Below are 16117 nucleotides of genomic sequence, written 5' to 3'. Positions count from 1 at the left end.
ATTCCAAGGAAGGCTTGTTATAATGGATTAAGCTCTAACTAGCTCTCTTATCCCATAATAATCACTAAGATTTACATAATACTTCAAGGTTTGCAAAATGCATTATACATATTACCTTATTTTGTCCTCATAACAACCCTCTGGCATAACTTAACTCTAAGTTAAGTACTCTATCCACTCTACCACCTAACTATCTCAATCACAGGTGGCTCTCCTAAACCCAACCAGATATGTCACAAATATGTACACAATGGGCATTGCATGGGAAAGTAACATAACATGCATGGTCTATTGAGAGTATGTCACTTGTATCATCCTTGCAGATGGAGCCTAGAGAAAAAGGTCTTTGGATCACCCAGACTGGGACATTTTTCAAATAGATGAGAGTATCACTGTAGGCCTGAAGCCAGCATTAACCCTAAAGCAAGCCTTTGGGGCTAGGTTTTCACTACCTACATGAGCAATAGTTAATTTGCTATTTATGAACTTTTCCCCAAGTTTATGGAAGTCCCAGTTCCTGAGAATTGGATGTAATTTAGCATTCATGGGTAGGTATCCTGAGTGATAGGAAGGTCTGGGGAACATCAAGCACATTGGAGGGAAAAGACCATTTTTTCAGGCCCAATTAAAAGATACAGAGCTGGAAAGGACCCTAGAAATCAGCTAGCCTCAATGCCTCTTTTTTTTTTTTTGGCTTTTTGAAGGGGGGAGGGTAGGGCAGTTGGGGTTAAGTGACTTGCCCAAAGTCACACAGCTAGTTTTTGTGTTAAGTGTTTGAGGACCGACTTGAACTCAGGTCCTCCTGACTCCAGAGCTGGTGCTCTATTCACTTCGCCACCTAGCTGCCCCTAATCCCTCTTTTTAGAGATGAAAAACCTGAGGACTGGAGAGGTGGATTGTAGTAAAGGAAGACAAGGGAGATGAAGGACCGGAAGGATTGGCTGAAGATGTTTAACTTGGAGAAGGGAAGACATGGACATGGTAGCTAACTTCAAATATTTGGAAGGGAGATTGAAATTGTTCTACTTGGCTGCAGAGGGCAAAACTAGGAGCCATGAGTGTTAATTTGTAGTATAGTATAACACAAAAAAGCGCTTCCTAACAAAGAAAGTGGGGCTAAAGGGAGATGGGCTGCTTTGGGGCAGGACAGATTCCCCTTCCCTAGAGCTCTACAGGTCAAGGCTAGGTGATCCCTGGTTGGCTGTTGCAGAGAAGGTGACTGGACAGTTCTGCCTCACTTCAATCCAGTACACACACTAGTCAAGACATCACCCTCGTGATGTCATTGGTCCTCTTGGAGAATGAAGGACTGACAAACCCAACCACATTGCTTAAGTATGTATTGGACTAGCTGACCTCTGGCCTCCCTTCCCGCTCAGAAATTTCTGCGATTCTGGGAGTTGCCCAAGGTCACAGATTATTAGTAGCAGGACATCAGAGCCTGCGGGAGAGAGACTTTGCTTGGTCTCTGTCCTTGGTCCTCTCACAGGGCAGAGCTGCTGCGATCTGTAAAATCAGAATATTAGCGTGGGAAGTGACCTCTGCGAGCGCCTCGTCTGACCTTTTCCTTTTACAGATGAGGCAGGATGCTGAGATCCAGATAAATGGAAGCATTTGCCCAAGGTTACACAGTGAATTAGCGATGGAGCCACCCCCAGTGGGGTGCACCAATCCAGTCCTAGTTACCTATACAAAAGGGATGTCTACCTGACAGTCCCATCCCTGCAGGTTTTTGATGGCTTCATTTTTTAAAAAAGCATCTTCTCACAAACTGTCAAAGTGTCACAAATTAATTAACTGTTAGCTTAAGTGACTCAATGCAGGGAGGGGGGAGGGCGGCAGTAATGCTAAATGGAGAGGTGGTGTTACGCTCTGTTCTTCGGCTGCCCTCTGATTAACAAACCCAGAGGCTCCAAACTGGTGAGGGAAGGAAAGGGAGCATCGAGGGGAGAGGAGGCTGGGGGGGGGGGAGGTTTGTGCTCACGTGGGTGGAGGAATTTGCATGAAGGCAGAGGGGAGGGGTCCTGGGGGAGGGGGAACTAAGGCTCTATAAATAGCCAGCCAGATCCAAATTAAAAATGAGCCCACGGGCTGATACTGTTCCCCACCCCCCTGTTTCCCCCTTAGCTCAATTTTCCTTTAAAAGGACGCGAATTCCTCAAGTTCTGCTTGGCTTTTGGTTAGGGCTTAGAGATGGAGGGGTAGGGGGTGGGGGTGCAGGGAGCTGGAGGCTCCTGGCAGGGGCTGAGAAAGGTGATGGTGCATCTGATTGCTGAAGCACCGAGCCTGGCTCCGAGCCTCTGTCTCAGACCGGCCTCTTGACCTTTACTTTAATTTCAGGAAAGAATTGAGAAAACATGCTCTTGAAAGTCAAGAGGGAGACAAATCCTGAACCTTATTACTCTAGAGGGACAAAAACAATCCTCGGTATTTGGCAGAAAATTGCTCTGCTTTATGAAAAAGGCAGCATTGATCAGAAAAATGGTATGTGAGCGCCCCAGCCAAATGATACCCAGTGAAGAACGCCTGCTGGAAACCCTCGGGAAACCCCTTCTCCTTCTCTTCCTCTCTGTCCCCCCAACTATGACCAAGAGGGGAGGGAGGAAAGAGGAGAGACAGGGACAGAGACAAAGACAGAGACACAGAGAGAGGGAGACAGAGAGGGAGAAACAGAGAGATAGAGACAGAGACAAAGAGGGAGACAGAGAGACACAGAGACAGAGTGAGACAGAGACAGATACAGAAACAGAAAGAGAAGAGACAGAGAGAGGTAGAGACAGAGGAGAGATACAGACAAAGGAAAAAAGACAGGAGAGAAAAGAGAGAGACAGAGAAAAGAAGATAAAGAAAGAAGAGAGATAGAAGAGACAGAGACAGTGATATAGAGAAAAAAGACATAAAGAAAAAGAAAGAGAGACAGGCAGAGAGAGGAAGAGAGAAAGAAAAGGGGTGAGGGAGGGAGAAGAGAAGAGATATGGACAGAGAGAGGAAGAAAGACAGGACAGAGAGAAGAGAGACAGAGAAAAGAAGAGAGAAGAAGAGACAGAGACAGACAGTGAGACAGAGAGAAAAGACAGGCAGGGAAGAGAGAGACAGAGAAGAGGAGACAGGAAGAGAGAAAGAAGAGACAGAAAGAGAGGGAGAGACATACAGAGAAACTGATTAATCAGCCAACTGAGAGAGATAGGCAGACAGACCAAAAAGGGAGATGAGAGGAAATAAGAGAGACACAGAGAGAAAATAAGTGAGAAGAAAGCAGAGAAAGGAAAAAAAGAGAAGAGGAGGAGAAGAGCACAGGAGAGGAGAAAAGAAAGATGGAGAAGCAGAAAGAAATAAAGAAGAGGCATACAGGTAAAGAGACAGGGAGAAAGAGGAGAAAGATAGGCGAAAAGGGGGCTGGGACATAAATACTACCAAGGAAGTAGCATGATATAGTGAGATCCATCCCAGACTTGCAGTTTTAGGCCTCTGTACTGGTCTTTTCACTGACTACCTCTCTTAGTTTCCTCGTTTGTAAAACTAGGCTGTTTGATTACATGATCACTAAGGTCCCTTCTAGCTCTAAATATCCTGAGTGACGTTTCCTAATTGGGTGGGATATGAAAAGAACATCCTTGAAATTCTGACTTAGGGGTCCCAAGACGTAACCTGATGACACCACACACATGTTGCTTTTCAGTGCCTTCAAAACTGATATACAGTTTTTAAGATGCCTCTTGGTCCTCCAATTGAGGTTTTCTTGGCAAAGATACTGGAGTGGTTTGCCATTCTCTTCTCTAGCATATTTTACAGTAGAGGAAACTGAAGGAAACAGGGTTAAATGACTTGCCCAAGGCTTTGCAACTAATAAGTGTCTGAGGCCAGATTTGAACTCAGGAAGATGAGTCTTCCTGACTCTATGTCCAGTACTCTATCCACTGTGCCACCTAGCTGCCCTGAATCCAAGCTCTAAGCCAAACCAAGACTTCTAGAGTGCTCAAGGATATATGCTAGACTTGGACAAGGAGTTTCCAAGAAAGAGGATGTTGCTCCTAGGGCAAAGAAGATGCTTTGGTCCATCATGTAGTCATAGTTTATCCAAATGGAAAGATAGAAGGAAAGGTGATAACTGTTGAGTTTCTATTTCCCAAGCTCATCTTGGGATGATTTCCCAAGATGTCCCAAGCTACTCTGATTCTTTCTGGATCCTTAGGATTCCATCCAGCTTAGATCCAGGCAGCTGGGTGATACCACAGAGAGAAATTCTGCTTGAGGTTCTCAAGATTTAACCCTATGACACCACACATGTTGATTTTCAGTGCCTTCAAAACTCATATACAGATTTTAAGATGTCTCACGGTCCTTTCCCTATTATTCAAAAACTCTGCCTCCTCTGGAGAATGGTTTCCTAATTATAATAAACCCACTAATACTTTTTATTACATTTTTTAAAAATTAACAATCATTTATTTTCTCTCTCTCCCTTCTTCCCCACTCACACTAAATCTGGGATCAGACCTGATTTCAAAACCAGCCTCGGACTAGTCGTGTGACTTGAGCAAGTCAATTGGGGAGTGACATATTTTTATTAATTTGATTAAGTTATTTACCGATTTGAAAAATGAGGCCTTTATCAGAGAAACTTGCTGTAAAATTCCACCCCCCCCCCAAGTTTCTGGCTTTCCTTTTTATCTTGACTGCATTAATTTTGTTTGTGCAAAACTTTTTAAATTTCATGTAATCAAAACATTTTACTTCCTGTGATCTTTGCTATTTCTTGTTTGTTCATAAATCCTTCCCTTTCCATAAATCTGACAGGTAAAATTTTCCATGCTCCCCTAATTTGCTTATGATATTATTCTTTATGTCTAAATCATGTACCCATTTTGATCTTTTCTTGGCATACAGTATGAGATGTTGGTCTATACCTACTTTCTGCCAAACTTCTTTCCAGTTATCCTAGCAATTTTTGTTAAATACCGAGTTCTTATCCCAAAAGCTTGGATCTTTGCACTTATCAATCACTAGATTACTATGTTGATTTACTACTGTGTATTGTGTACCTAAATGATTCCACTAATCTGCCACTGTATTTCTTTTCCAGTACCATATAGTTTTGACGATTATGGCTTTGTGGTATAATTTGAGATGTGGTACTGCTAGGCCACCGTCCTTCACATTTTTTCATTGATTCTTTTAATATGCTTCACTTTTTGTTCTTCCAGATGAATTTTATTATTTTTGCTAGCTCTACAAAACAATTTTCAGTAGTTTGATTGGTATGACACTGAAAAAGTAAATTGATTTAGGTAGAGTTGTCATTTTTATTATATTAGCTCAACCTACCTATGAGCAATTAATGTTTCTCCAATTGTTTAGATCTGTCTTTATTTGTGTGAAAAGGGTTTTGTAATTGTGTTCATATAATTCCTGGGCTTATCTTGACAGGTAGACTTCCAAGTATTTTATAATGTCCATGGTATTTTAAATGGAATTTCTCTTTCTATCTATCTCTTGCTGCTGGACTTTGTTGGTAATAGATAGAAATCCTAATAATTTATGGGGGTTTATTTTATATCCTGAAACTTTACTAAAGTTGTTTATTATTTCCACTAGTTTTTTTTTGGTTGATTCTCTAGAATTCTCTACATATATCATCATATCATCTGCAAAAGAGTGATAGCTTTGTTTTCTCATTATTCTAATTCCTTCAATTTCTTTTTCTTGTCTTATTGATATAGTTAGAATTTCTATTACAATACTGAATAATAGTGGTGATTATGGGCATCTTTACTTCATTCCCATCTTACTGGGGAGGCTTCTAGTTCATTGTCATTACAGATAATGCTTACTAATGGTTTTCAATAGATAATACTTATTATTTTAAGGAAAGCTCCATTTATTCCTATGCTTTCTTGTGTTTTTAATAGGAATGAGTGTTATATTTTGTCAAAAGTTTTTTTTCTGCATCTATTGAAATAGTCATATGGTTCTTTGTTGTTTTTGTTATTGATAGGGTGAATTATGCTGAAAGTTTTTCCTAATATTGAACCAGTCCTGCATTCCTGGCAGAAATTCCACCTAGTCATAGTGTATGAACTTCATGATATATTACTATAATCTCCTTGTTAGTATTTTATTTAAAATTTTTGCATCAATATTCATTAGGGAAATTGGTCTATAGTTTTCTTTTTCTATTTTTGTTCTTCCTTGTTTAGGTATCAGTACTATATTTCTGTTATAAAAGGAATTTGGTAGGACTCCTTCTTTGCTTGTTTTTCCAAATAGTTTATATAGTATTAGAATTAATTGTTCTTTAAGTGTTTGGTAAAATTTACTTGTGAATTCATCTGATCCTGGGAATTTTTTCCTAGGGAGCTCATTTATGGCTTGTCCAATTTTTTGGAAAATATTAGATAGATGGATAGTATTCTATTTTCTCTTCTGTTAATCTAAACAATTTACATTTTATCCATCCATTTCTCTTAGGTTGTCAGATTTAGTAGCATATAATTGGACAAAATAGCTCCTAATAATTGCTTTAATTTCCTTTACATTGGTGATGCATTCACCATTTTAATTTTGATACTGGTAATTTGGTTTCCTTCTTTCTGTTTTAAAAAATCACATTAGTCTATTTCTATTTTATTGGGTTTTTTTATGTTTTTTACTGTTTTTCCCCATAAAAACAGCTACTAGTTTTATTTATTCATTCAAAATTTTTTTACTTTCAATTTTATTAATCTCTGCTGATTTTTAGGATTTCCAATTTGGTGTTTAATTGGGCATTTTAAATTTGTTATTTTTCTAGGTTTCTTTTTAATTGAATGACTAATTCATTGATCTGTTCTTTATTTTATTGATAGAAGCATTTAGAGATATAATTTTCCCCTAAGTACTGCTTTGGCTACATCCCATAAATTTCAGTATGTAGTCTCAGTGTTGTGATTCTTGTTAATGGAATTATTTGTTGTTTCTATTTTTTTGTTCTTTTACCCACTCATTCTTTATATTAGATTATTTAGTTTTCAATTAATTTTTTATCTACGTTTTCAAGGCCCATTATTGAATGCAATTTTTTTGTGTGTGTAGTCTGAAAAGGATGCATTTAATATTTCTGTATTAGTTTGATGTTTTTATGCCCTAATTCATGGTCAGTATTTGTGAAGGTGGCATTTACAGTGGAGAAAAAGGTATATTTCTTTCTATTTCTGCTGCATGTGATGGTATTACTATGTATTGGGAATAATTGCCTGTAATCATACTATATGCCAATTAATGAATATTTATGTTATGTGACTACAAATTATACTTGTGTACCAGATGTAACTTTTCAGGGATTACACATTTGTTGGTAGTGGTGTTTTGTTTTGTTTTTAACTGCAGGGAGAAAGTGACTTGGGTATCACTCTAAGAATTCAAGGTAAAGGTAACCAGCTCCAACCCCCTCCTCCAATGTTTCTAAATGAGGATCTTTTCATGTCATCAGGCTTAGTCTGGAAAGGAGTCATCAGGGGGTGGCTCAAAGCTATGGATATGAAAAGATGCTGACCTGAAATAGCAAATGAAACTTCAGAAGCAGCTTAGGGTTTCAGGGTCATGGGAAGACCCATGGCCCAACCTTGCTACATTGCCAGACTGGACCAGCCAGGCCCAGAGGCAGCCTGGTAGCATTCACTTCTCTGGGCCTCACACATCTCAGGTTATATTAGACTCAGCCCTAACTCCCTCTTATCCAATATTCACTGACTCACCTGCAGCTAACTACAAAAACCATTGGTCTGGCTGATGACAGATGATCTTGGGTGGGGGAAGGTACTAAAGAGGGGGTCAAGTTATAGTTCTTATGTGAGTGAATGTGTGTGTGTGTGTGTTTGTATGGAGCACTTTTTGCAACAATCTTTAAGTTCTTCCAAATAATATCAAGCCAAATAGTCTTTATACAGTATCAAAGCAGGCCTTAGGAAGGAAGCAAGGAAACATGTATTTGTTAAGCACTTACTGTGTTCCGGGCACTATGCTAGGTACTGTACAAATATTATCTCGCTTAATCCTCGCAACCGCCTTGAGAGGTATGTCCCATTTTACAGTTGAACAAAGACAGGTTAAATGACTTGCCCAGGGTCACTTAGTCAGCTCATAAGTAAGTACCCAAGTTCTAAATCATTGATGGGGCTTCAGAATTAGAAAATCTTAGCTGTGCCATTTACTAGCTATATGACTGCAGGCAAGCTCTCTCAGAGCCTCAGTTTTCTCATCTATAAAATGAAGTCAACAATACTTGTACTACCTCATAAAACAGTTCTGCTTCCCTCTGGGCAAAGGAAAGAATAACATTTATGTAGCACCTAGTATATATCAGATACTGTGCTGAGCACTTTATTATTATCTCATTTGATCCTCATGGTAATCCTGGGAGGTAAGTATTATTATTATCTCCATTTTGCAGTAGAGGAAACTGAGGCAAATGGAGGTTATGTGACTTGCCCAGGGTCACACAGCCACTAAGTGCCTAAGGCTGAATTTGAATTCAGGTCTTCCTGATTCCAAGCCCAGTTCTCTACCTACTGCACAATGTAGCTATCCTATATAAATTGTAAAGCACTATAAAAATTTAAACTTTTGCTATTATTGTCCTTTCTCTGACTCTAGTGGCTACTGATTTAAAACTCACACAGTCAGCAAATGTGAAATGAAGGTAGGTCCTCCCATCACAACTTATATTTCTTTGACATCTGGGAACGAAATGTTCACACACTTTTCCTCTATGGATCAACTGTCTGGATGAATCACTTAGTCTACTCTTTGTCGATCCAGGGCTTAGCACAATGCTTTGCACACAGTAAGGACTTAATAAATCTTGTTGTTTGTTACCTCTCTATGACAGTGTCTTGTCTCACAAATAGATAGTAAGGTTTTGGGGGCAGGGACCCCATCATATCACTTTCCATTCCCTTGGTGCTTTTCACAGTGGTTGCATATAGTAGACACTCAAATAATGCTTATCATTGAGGGTATAATGACAGGAATTTTCAGGGGCTACCTGGGGGAAAAAATGCAAAGGTGGGCTTTTTAGCTCAAAAACCTAGGTCAGCTGCAGAAAAATGATAATTCTGGAACCTGAATGGAATCAAAGTAATCATTTCCCTCTTAGGCAAGATTCTCTCCTGTGTCTAACCTAAAGTCAACCTCCTAGAGTGTGAATTCATTTCCTCTAGACCCATAGTATCCTTAACAAAGATGGAGAGCAGCAGGCCCTATAATCACACCCCAGGACTATGTGGGCCATTATTAAATTCCCACCCCAGCTTGTTCATTTCCAGAAGAAATCATCCCAGTTCCTTTATGAGAATTTTCTAAACCATGAATCATTTTCATTGCTTTCCTCTGGATGTAGAAAATGACATTCCAGCCCCAGGTTATATGTGCAAAGAAGGTTAGGTGGGAGGCCCCAGAGGCCTTGGGGACTATTATGCTTCCTCGTGGATTTTTACTTCATAAAACATTTTTATTTGGGTTCTTCTCTGTCTGCCTATGGAAAGGGCTGGTTCCATGGATCTATTTCCTGATGCTCAGTCAGAGGGAGTCTTAATAAGGATAGAAAATCTTAGGGGGGCAGAAATGAAATCCAAATCCCACAGTGTTTCACTAAATGAAAAATGTTAGAAAATCCCCAAGCAGGGGACTTGCTGAGTTACAAAGGATGGGTCATAGCTAGGGACCCAATTCACAGCAGATCCTTTACTAAAAGCCGATAAGAAACTTAGGCCCTTGTAATGGTAAGGGAATTTGAAGATCTTCCCTGCCCCTAAAAGAGTCTCAAGTGGAACCCAACAGGAGGGGCTTGATTGGGGGGAGACCTGTTTCTCAGGAAGGCCCACACCTTTTGTTACTTTGTAATTAGACAGTGGATCACTAAGGCTGTGATATATATTTCTGTATATGTATATGTGTGTATATGTTTAATTAATGATTGTTTAACCCCTTTAAAGTTCCTTTCCTTTAGTAAAGTAGATCAAAGAACCTTGCCAGCCGCCATCCTGGGTGTGCTGGAGTGCTTGCTGTTACCCCCTCCAGAGTAGGGTTGAGATGGGCCGATCCGTGGAGCGGGAGCCCCACTGAGGAAATCTCTTGGATGAAGCTGACAAGCCAGAGCCTGAGGAAGAGCATACAACTAGCTTGGTCTCCTCTTGGGCCTCCTGGGACACTGAGGAGCTAAGTTTTCTGAGCCCGTCATGGCAAACAACATAATGTCACTAATCAAACTTCCTGCGCACCCACCCAGCTGGATAAATCAGCCTTTTGATCCACTAAGTGAAAATGAATTAGCAGTAATGAGGCTGTGACAGTTCCTTGATGCCGAGGATGACTGAAGGCTTTGACGCCTGCAGGCGGGAGGGAAGGGGGGCTGGAAGCGCCTCGCGGGGATCAATTGTTGCTGCCAAGCTCCTGCAAATCATCTGCTACTATTGATTCCAGAGCGCCTTGCCTTTTACCAGCCCTCCTATCCTGACCCCAATCACAAGGACACACACACACACATACACACACACCCCAGGCCTCTAAGCCTACTAAGTTGCTTAATTTTACGTGCAGCCAAGAAGAGTTTTAGAACCGGGGGTGGGGGATGATGTGGCACGTGACAGCTGTCTCAAATATCTGAACGGTTGTTATGTGGAAGTGTTGTGAGAGGTTATCATCATTGTCTTCGTCATTGCCAAAGGTTTAGAGCTAAAAGGGACCCCAGAGATCCTCTGTTCCAACTCCCTCATATTTTCATTCAGTTCTTTTAATTGTGTCCAACTTTTTGTGACCCCAGTTGGGGTTTTCTTGTCAAAGATGCTAGAGTGGTTTGCCAATTCCTTCTCTAGCTCATTTTACAGATGAGCAAACTGAGGCAAACAGGGTGAAGTGCATTGTCCAAGGTCACAAAACTAGTAAGTGTCTGAGGCCAGATTTGAACTCAGGAAGATGAATCTGCCTGACTCCGGGACTGGCACACACATTCTAACTCCCTCCAACTCAGAAGAGAAAATTGAAGCCTGAAGATATTTAAGTGACTTGACAAGGCCACTCAGATAGTAAGGGAAAGAGCCAAGAATTGAACCTAGATCCTTTGACAACAAAAATAATGCTCTTTGTTTGAATCAGATCATAGACAGAGCACGGACCACAGCAGCTTTCTAGTCCAAGTCCCTTACTTTCCAAAGATAAAGACACCAAATCCCAGAAAAAGTTAAGTGATTTTCCAAGGAAACACAGAAAGTAAGTATGAGAATAGTTATCTGAACACAGGTTCTTTGAATTCAAGGCCAGTGATCTTTCAGTTGCTCCATGCCCAACCACAGAGATGAGGAGGTAGGAGCAATGGTGAAAATTTTAGATTTGGATTCAAAACAAGGGAAAATTTCTCAATGACTATATCTGTCCAAGAATACAATGGGCTGCTCATCACTGAGCATTTTCTAGAAGGGGCTGGATAACAACTTATCTAGGATGCTGAAGAAGGGATTCATGCTGCAGGTATGCATTGGACTAGATGACCTCAGGGGTTCTACTTTACTTTCAGATAGTCATATATTCATCATCATGGAGCCAGCACCAGTTACTAGCAGGCCAATAGGCAAGTTGATTATATTTATTTTACCAGAAAACATGGGGATATGTCATGGCATGCTAGTAAATTTGTGGTCTATATCTGTAAAAATGCCTTGCCAGAATTGTTGGCCTTGGAAATAACCAATTTCATTCATATCAAGGTCAGGTTTAACAAAGGCATCATTTTGGAGTTGGGGACCTGGCTCAAGCTTTCATACCCTCTCCTTGGACACTACTAACAAAGCTAAGGGATTGTTCTCCTGGCTCTAGGGTCCTTAGGAAATGTTGGTGGGTTTTAGGCAAAGTAATGACTTTTCTATCCTGCCAATTTCATTCTTTGCCTCTAGACCCTGGACTACCTATCATCTAAAAGTTTCCAAAGCACAAACAGTTGCTTGGACAACTTTTTTCTGGTCTGTGATAATCTGGCCCTGGATATCACAGTGAGAACAGATTTCTCTTTATTGCATGGGTTTCAGTTTGACTTTTTATGATGGATCATCTAATTACATTTGTGGCTAACACAGTAGTCACCTCTCCTGAAACTGCGCTGTACAGTGGCTGAAAAGAAACATTCCATCTTCTTGGCAAGATGAGAGTGGAATTCTGGATCTTACCATGTGCACCAAACTGATAGGGAGACCTTTTCTGTGATTCTCCTTCTCTCCACTTCTCCACAACAATAGCCTCTAGCAGTGCTTGTCTGAGTTAATATGGAGCCAAGCTCCCTAAGGAACACATGGTTTCTACTGCCCTCTCTTATCTGCCTGTCTAGTGGCTCTCCTGGGTTTCACTTAGTTTGTGAGGTGTTGACTAGACAACTCTTTGTGCTCCCAACTCTAAATGTATAATGATTCCGAACAAACAAAGCCTTGGTTCTCTGATAGATCCATTGCCACATTTCTCTTCTTTATTCTAAATATCAGAGGACAATGGTGCTACTTCATTACAGCTTGCCTTCTTGGCTGCATTGGAGGGAATTTCTCAGTGAGTCTCCCACCTCTCAGCTCCCACAGTAATGGTCATCTGTACTACTCATTTGTAACAGTATATACAACCTCAGATTGCTAGTTATCTTTTTACGTATAGGACTCATCTCCACAACTAAAGTAGAAGTCCTTTGAATACACAGACTCTGTTTTGTGGATACCTAACATGTATGTAGTACCTTAAGTTTTGCACAGCACTTTATATAATCTCACTTGGTCTTTACATAAACCCTTCTGAGGTGATAAAATGACTGATGTTATTATCCCCAGTGTAGAGGTGAGGAAATTGAGACTGAGAGAGTTATCAGGTGACTTGGCCAGGGTCACACAGCTCCTAAGTGTCAGAGCTAGAATTTGAACATAGATCTTCCTGATATGTGCTCTATCTGTTCACTGTGCCATAATGGTTCTTTCTTCTTTCTAACTAAACTAAATGCCTACCACAGTGTTATGAGCATAGAAGATGCTCAATTAATATTGACTGATGATGGTGGTTGATTCCAAAGGTTCAGATCATAGATTGGGGCAGATAGGATAGATGATGGGACCTGAGTCTGAAAGAAGATTAATCTGATCCATTTGCTGCTTCACCTCTTTCTCCTAGGGCTTCGTGTCTTCTTACAGGACAGAATCTCAGAAGTATGGGCTTACAGAGAAAAAAGGGAGAACTAAATTTTTCCCACAAGACTTTATTCAACTGAATTGTAATAGCTCCATTTCTAACAAATAGGGGAATTTCCCTAGGGAAGAGCAATTGAATGGTAAGACTGACTCCAAGGGTAGATGAAAGAGTTTCTCTGGACCTCCAGACACCTATAGAAATGGGGCACTTCATCTCTGAATTTGTATAGCCCTCCAGAGGTCACCTCATCTATTCCCTTATTTGCTGATGGGATTACTCTGATTCATGTCAGACAGATTTTTAGAAACAGAAAGAACCTCCCTAGCTCTGAGAGATGTCCAAGAAAATTGATTCCTTTGGCTTCCCTTGACCTCTTAGTCTCATAACTCTGGAGGTCCATCCTGCTGTTTAATCTACATTTTCTATAGCCTTAGCTATAATCATTTTTCCAAGTCTGATCTTTGGTGAAAATACAGAGCAGCCTATCACCTTCTTCCATTTGATTTGAGAACTCTTCTGAAAGGCCAGCCCTCTGTTGTCATCATGGATCTGAATGAATAGGGTATAAACGCTATACCTTTCCCCCAGCTGGTGTATGTTTGTTCCAGCAAGCCTGATGAGGACATAGACACACAGGTAATTACCACCAGGCACCCAGATTCATCAGATTTCCCTTGAAATCATTCCTGCCATGAAGGCAATTCCCCATCCTGCTCTTGAAACAGGAGTGCAGGTTCTTTGGGAAACTGCTGAGTCAGCCCAGGAAACCCTTTGTCAAACCCATCAATCCCAGACTATGAAACCTTATGATGGGATCATAGGGTCACAGATCTACGGCTGGAAGGGACCTCAGGGCCATGGAGTTCAACTCCATATGGTTCCAGAGAGAGACCTGGCCACACATATCAATGTAGAGCTAAAAGGGGCTACAGAGATTCTACTATTCTTGTTTCCTCATATTGTCATGGGTCTTCTTGGCAAAGACACTGGAGTGGTTTGCCATCTCCTTCTCCAGCTCACTTTACAGATGAAGAAACTGAGGCAAACAGGGTTAAGTGACTTGCCCAGGGTCACACAGCTAGGAAGTGTCTGAGGCTGGAGTTGAATTCAGGAAGGTGAGTCCTCCTGACTTCAGGCCCTGAGTTCTAACCATGGTGCCATCATCTTCATTCATCAGAATGAATGCTCCTTGAGGGCTGGGATTGGTTGACTAGTTGGTTGGTTGGTTACATTTATATCTCTAGCACTTACCACTATGCCTGGTACAAAGGAAAGACTTAATAAGTGCTTCTTGTCTTAATCTGACTACACATTAGAGCTGTTCAAAATCCATACAAGAAGACCGACACAGGCCCTCTCCTCTGTTCTCTATATTGAGTTACCCTGGGTTCATAATAAATCCCCTTAAATTTCCAATCTGCCCCGTTTCTGATCCAATCCCCAAGGATGGTACTGAGGACCCAGGGACAGTCCAGTGGGATGGAGATCTAGTACAAGGACCCGCTGCTGGATGGCACTGCTAGGTGATAATATTAAGAGACTGCACTCAGTGGTGTGCTGGAGCCAGATTTAACCTGCTTGCCAACTCTGACTGTTAAATTCTCAGTGTGAGTATTTACACCTTGGGGATTGGCTTATTGTTTGGCTGACTGCCCAGACTTAAGGAAATGATCAGGGCAGTTAGGTTGCTCAGTGAATAGAGCACTGGTCCTAGTCAGGAGGACCTGAGTTCAATTCGACCTCACACACTTGCACGTGACACTTACTATTTGTGTGACCTTGGGCAAGTCACTTAACCCCACTTGCCTTGCCTTCCCCCCTCAAAAAAAGAGAAAATGACGGAGAAAATGTTTAAAATGCACATTAAACTTAACATATCATGTGTACTTTTTTTTTCCCCTAGAGAGCAGCGTGCAAAATACTTACCAGCACACCCTAACTCCGTCCTTTGGTTCTTTTGCATGTGTGTACTTGACAAATGCTCAAAGTGAATAAATCTGTGAACTCTTACATAGAGCATTCTCATGATGTGTGGATGAAAGCAAAGAGGTTCATTGGGTTGTGAGGGTGAGGGGAGTCCTGGGCCTATGTGCTTAAGCAGGATAAGGAGAAGAAAGGAGGACAGCACAGAAGAAAGCAAAGCCCATTGGCGTGATTACGGAGACCTAGATTCTAATTCTGCCTCTGCCAAAAGTTATCCGTGTCACCTTGCATAAGTCACTGTGTTTCCCCAGGACTCCTTTACCTCATCTCTAAAATGAGGGGGTAGGGCTGGGTGAATTGTCAGGTCTCTTCCAAATTTATCATTCTGTACCTCTCTCAAGTCGAGTTCTTTCCTGAGGGTAAAGCTGAGTACAGTGCAAGAACACAGATAGAGAGCTTGGAAGTCATCAGGTCCAACCTAGACATTTTTTTTCCAGATGAATGACAGAGGCACAAAGAGGTTAAGTAACTTGCTTAGGGTCACACAGATAAGTGTGAATAAAGCAGGAGTTGAGCCCAGGTCTTTCTGATTTCCAGACTAGCACATAAACTCTATGCCATGCTTAGAAAAGACACTTCTCTTCTTAGAAAACTCTCATTACTAATAGCAAGAGTGGCTCTGGGGGAAGGAGGAGATAAGTGGGGGAAGGATGGAAGGAATATCATTAGCTAGCCCCTCCGAGGATTGAGGAAAGTTTCTTACCCTTTACTTGCCATGGTGTCCATTCTCCACCTTTGCTAGGGCCCTGCAACTAGACAGTCTCTCCTGGAGAATAGCTCTTTTTCTTGCCCCCCTTCTCCTGCCCTGTAACCCTTTTCCTTTCCCCAATGATCCTAATGCCCTCCCCCAAGGCTTCTCAGGGGGTACCAATAACACCATTGCCCTGGGTTCCTGGAAGCAGAGAGACAGAGAGAGAGAGGAGAGAGAGAGAGAGAGAGAGAGAGA

At 41.3% G+C, this 16117-nt stretch overlaps 1 protein-coding gene across 1 annotated transcript in view; it reads right to left on the bottom strand.

Moving 5' to 3' along the window:
* Window positions 1-16117, bottom strand: part of DRD2 (dopamine receptor D2) — a 101018-nt gene that overhangs the window by 39941 nt on the left and 44960 nt on the right. The window lies entirely within an intron of this gene.

Source organism: Petaurus breviceps, unplaced genomic scaffold (genome assembly GCF_028583685.1).
Source record: "Petaurus breviceps papuanus isolate PSGF00001 unplaced genomic scaffold, PetGlider_PUasm1.0 91133, whole genome shotgun sequence".
NCBI lineage: Eukaryota > Metazoa > Chordata > Mammalia > Diprotodontia > Petauridae > Petaurus > Petaurus breviceps.
Note: the sequence above shows the minus strand (reverse complement) of the source record. Positions and strands in the feature narration are given on the sequence as shown.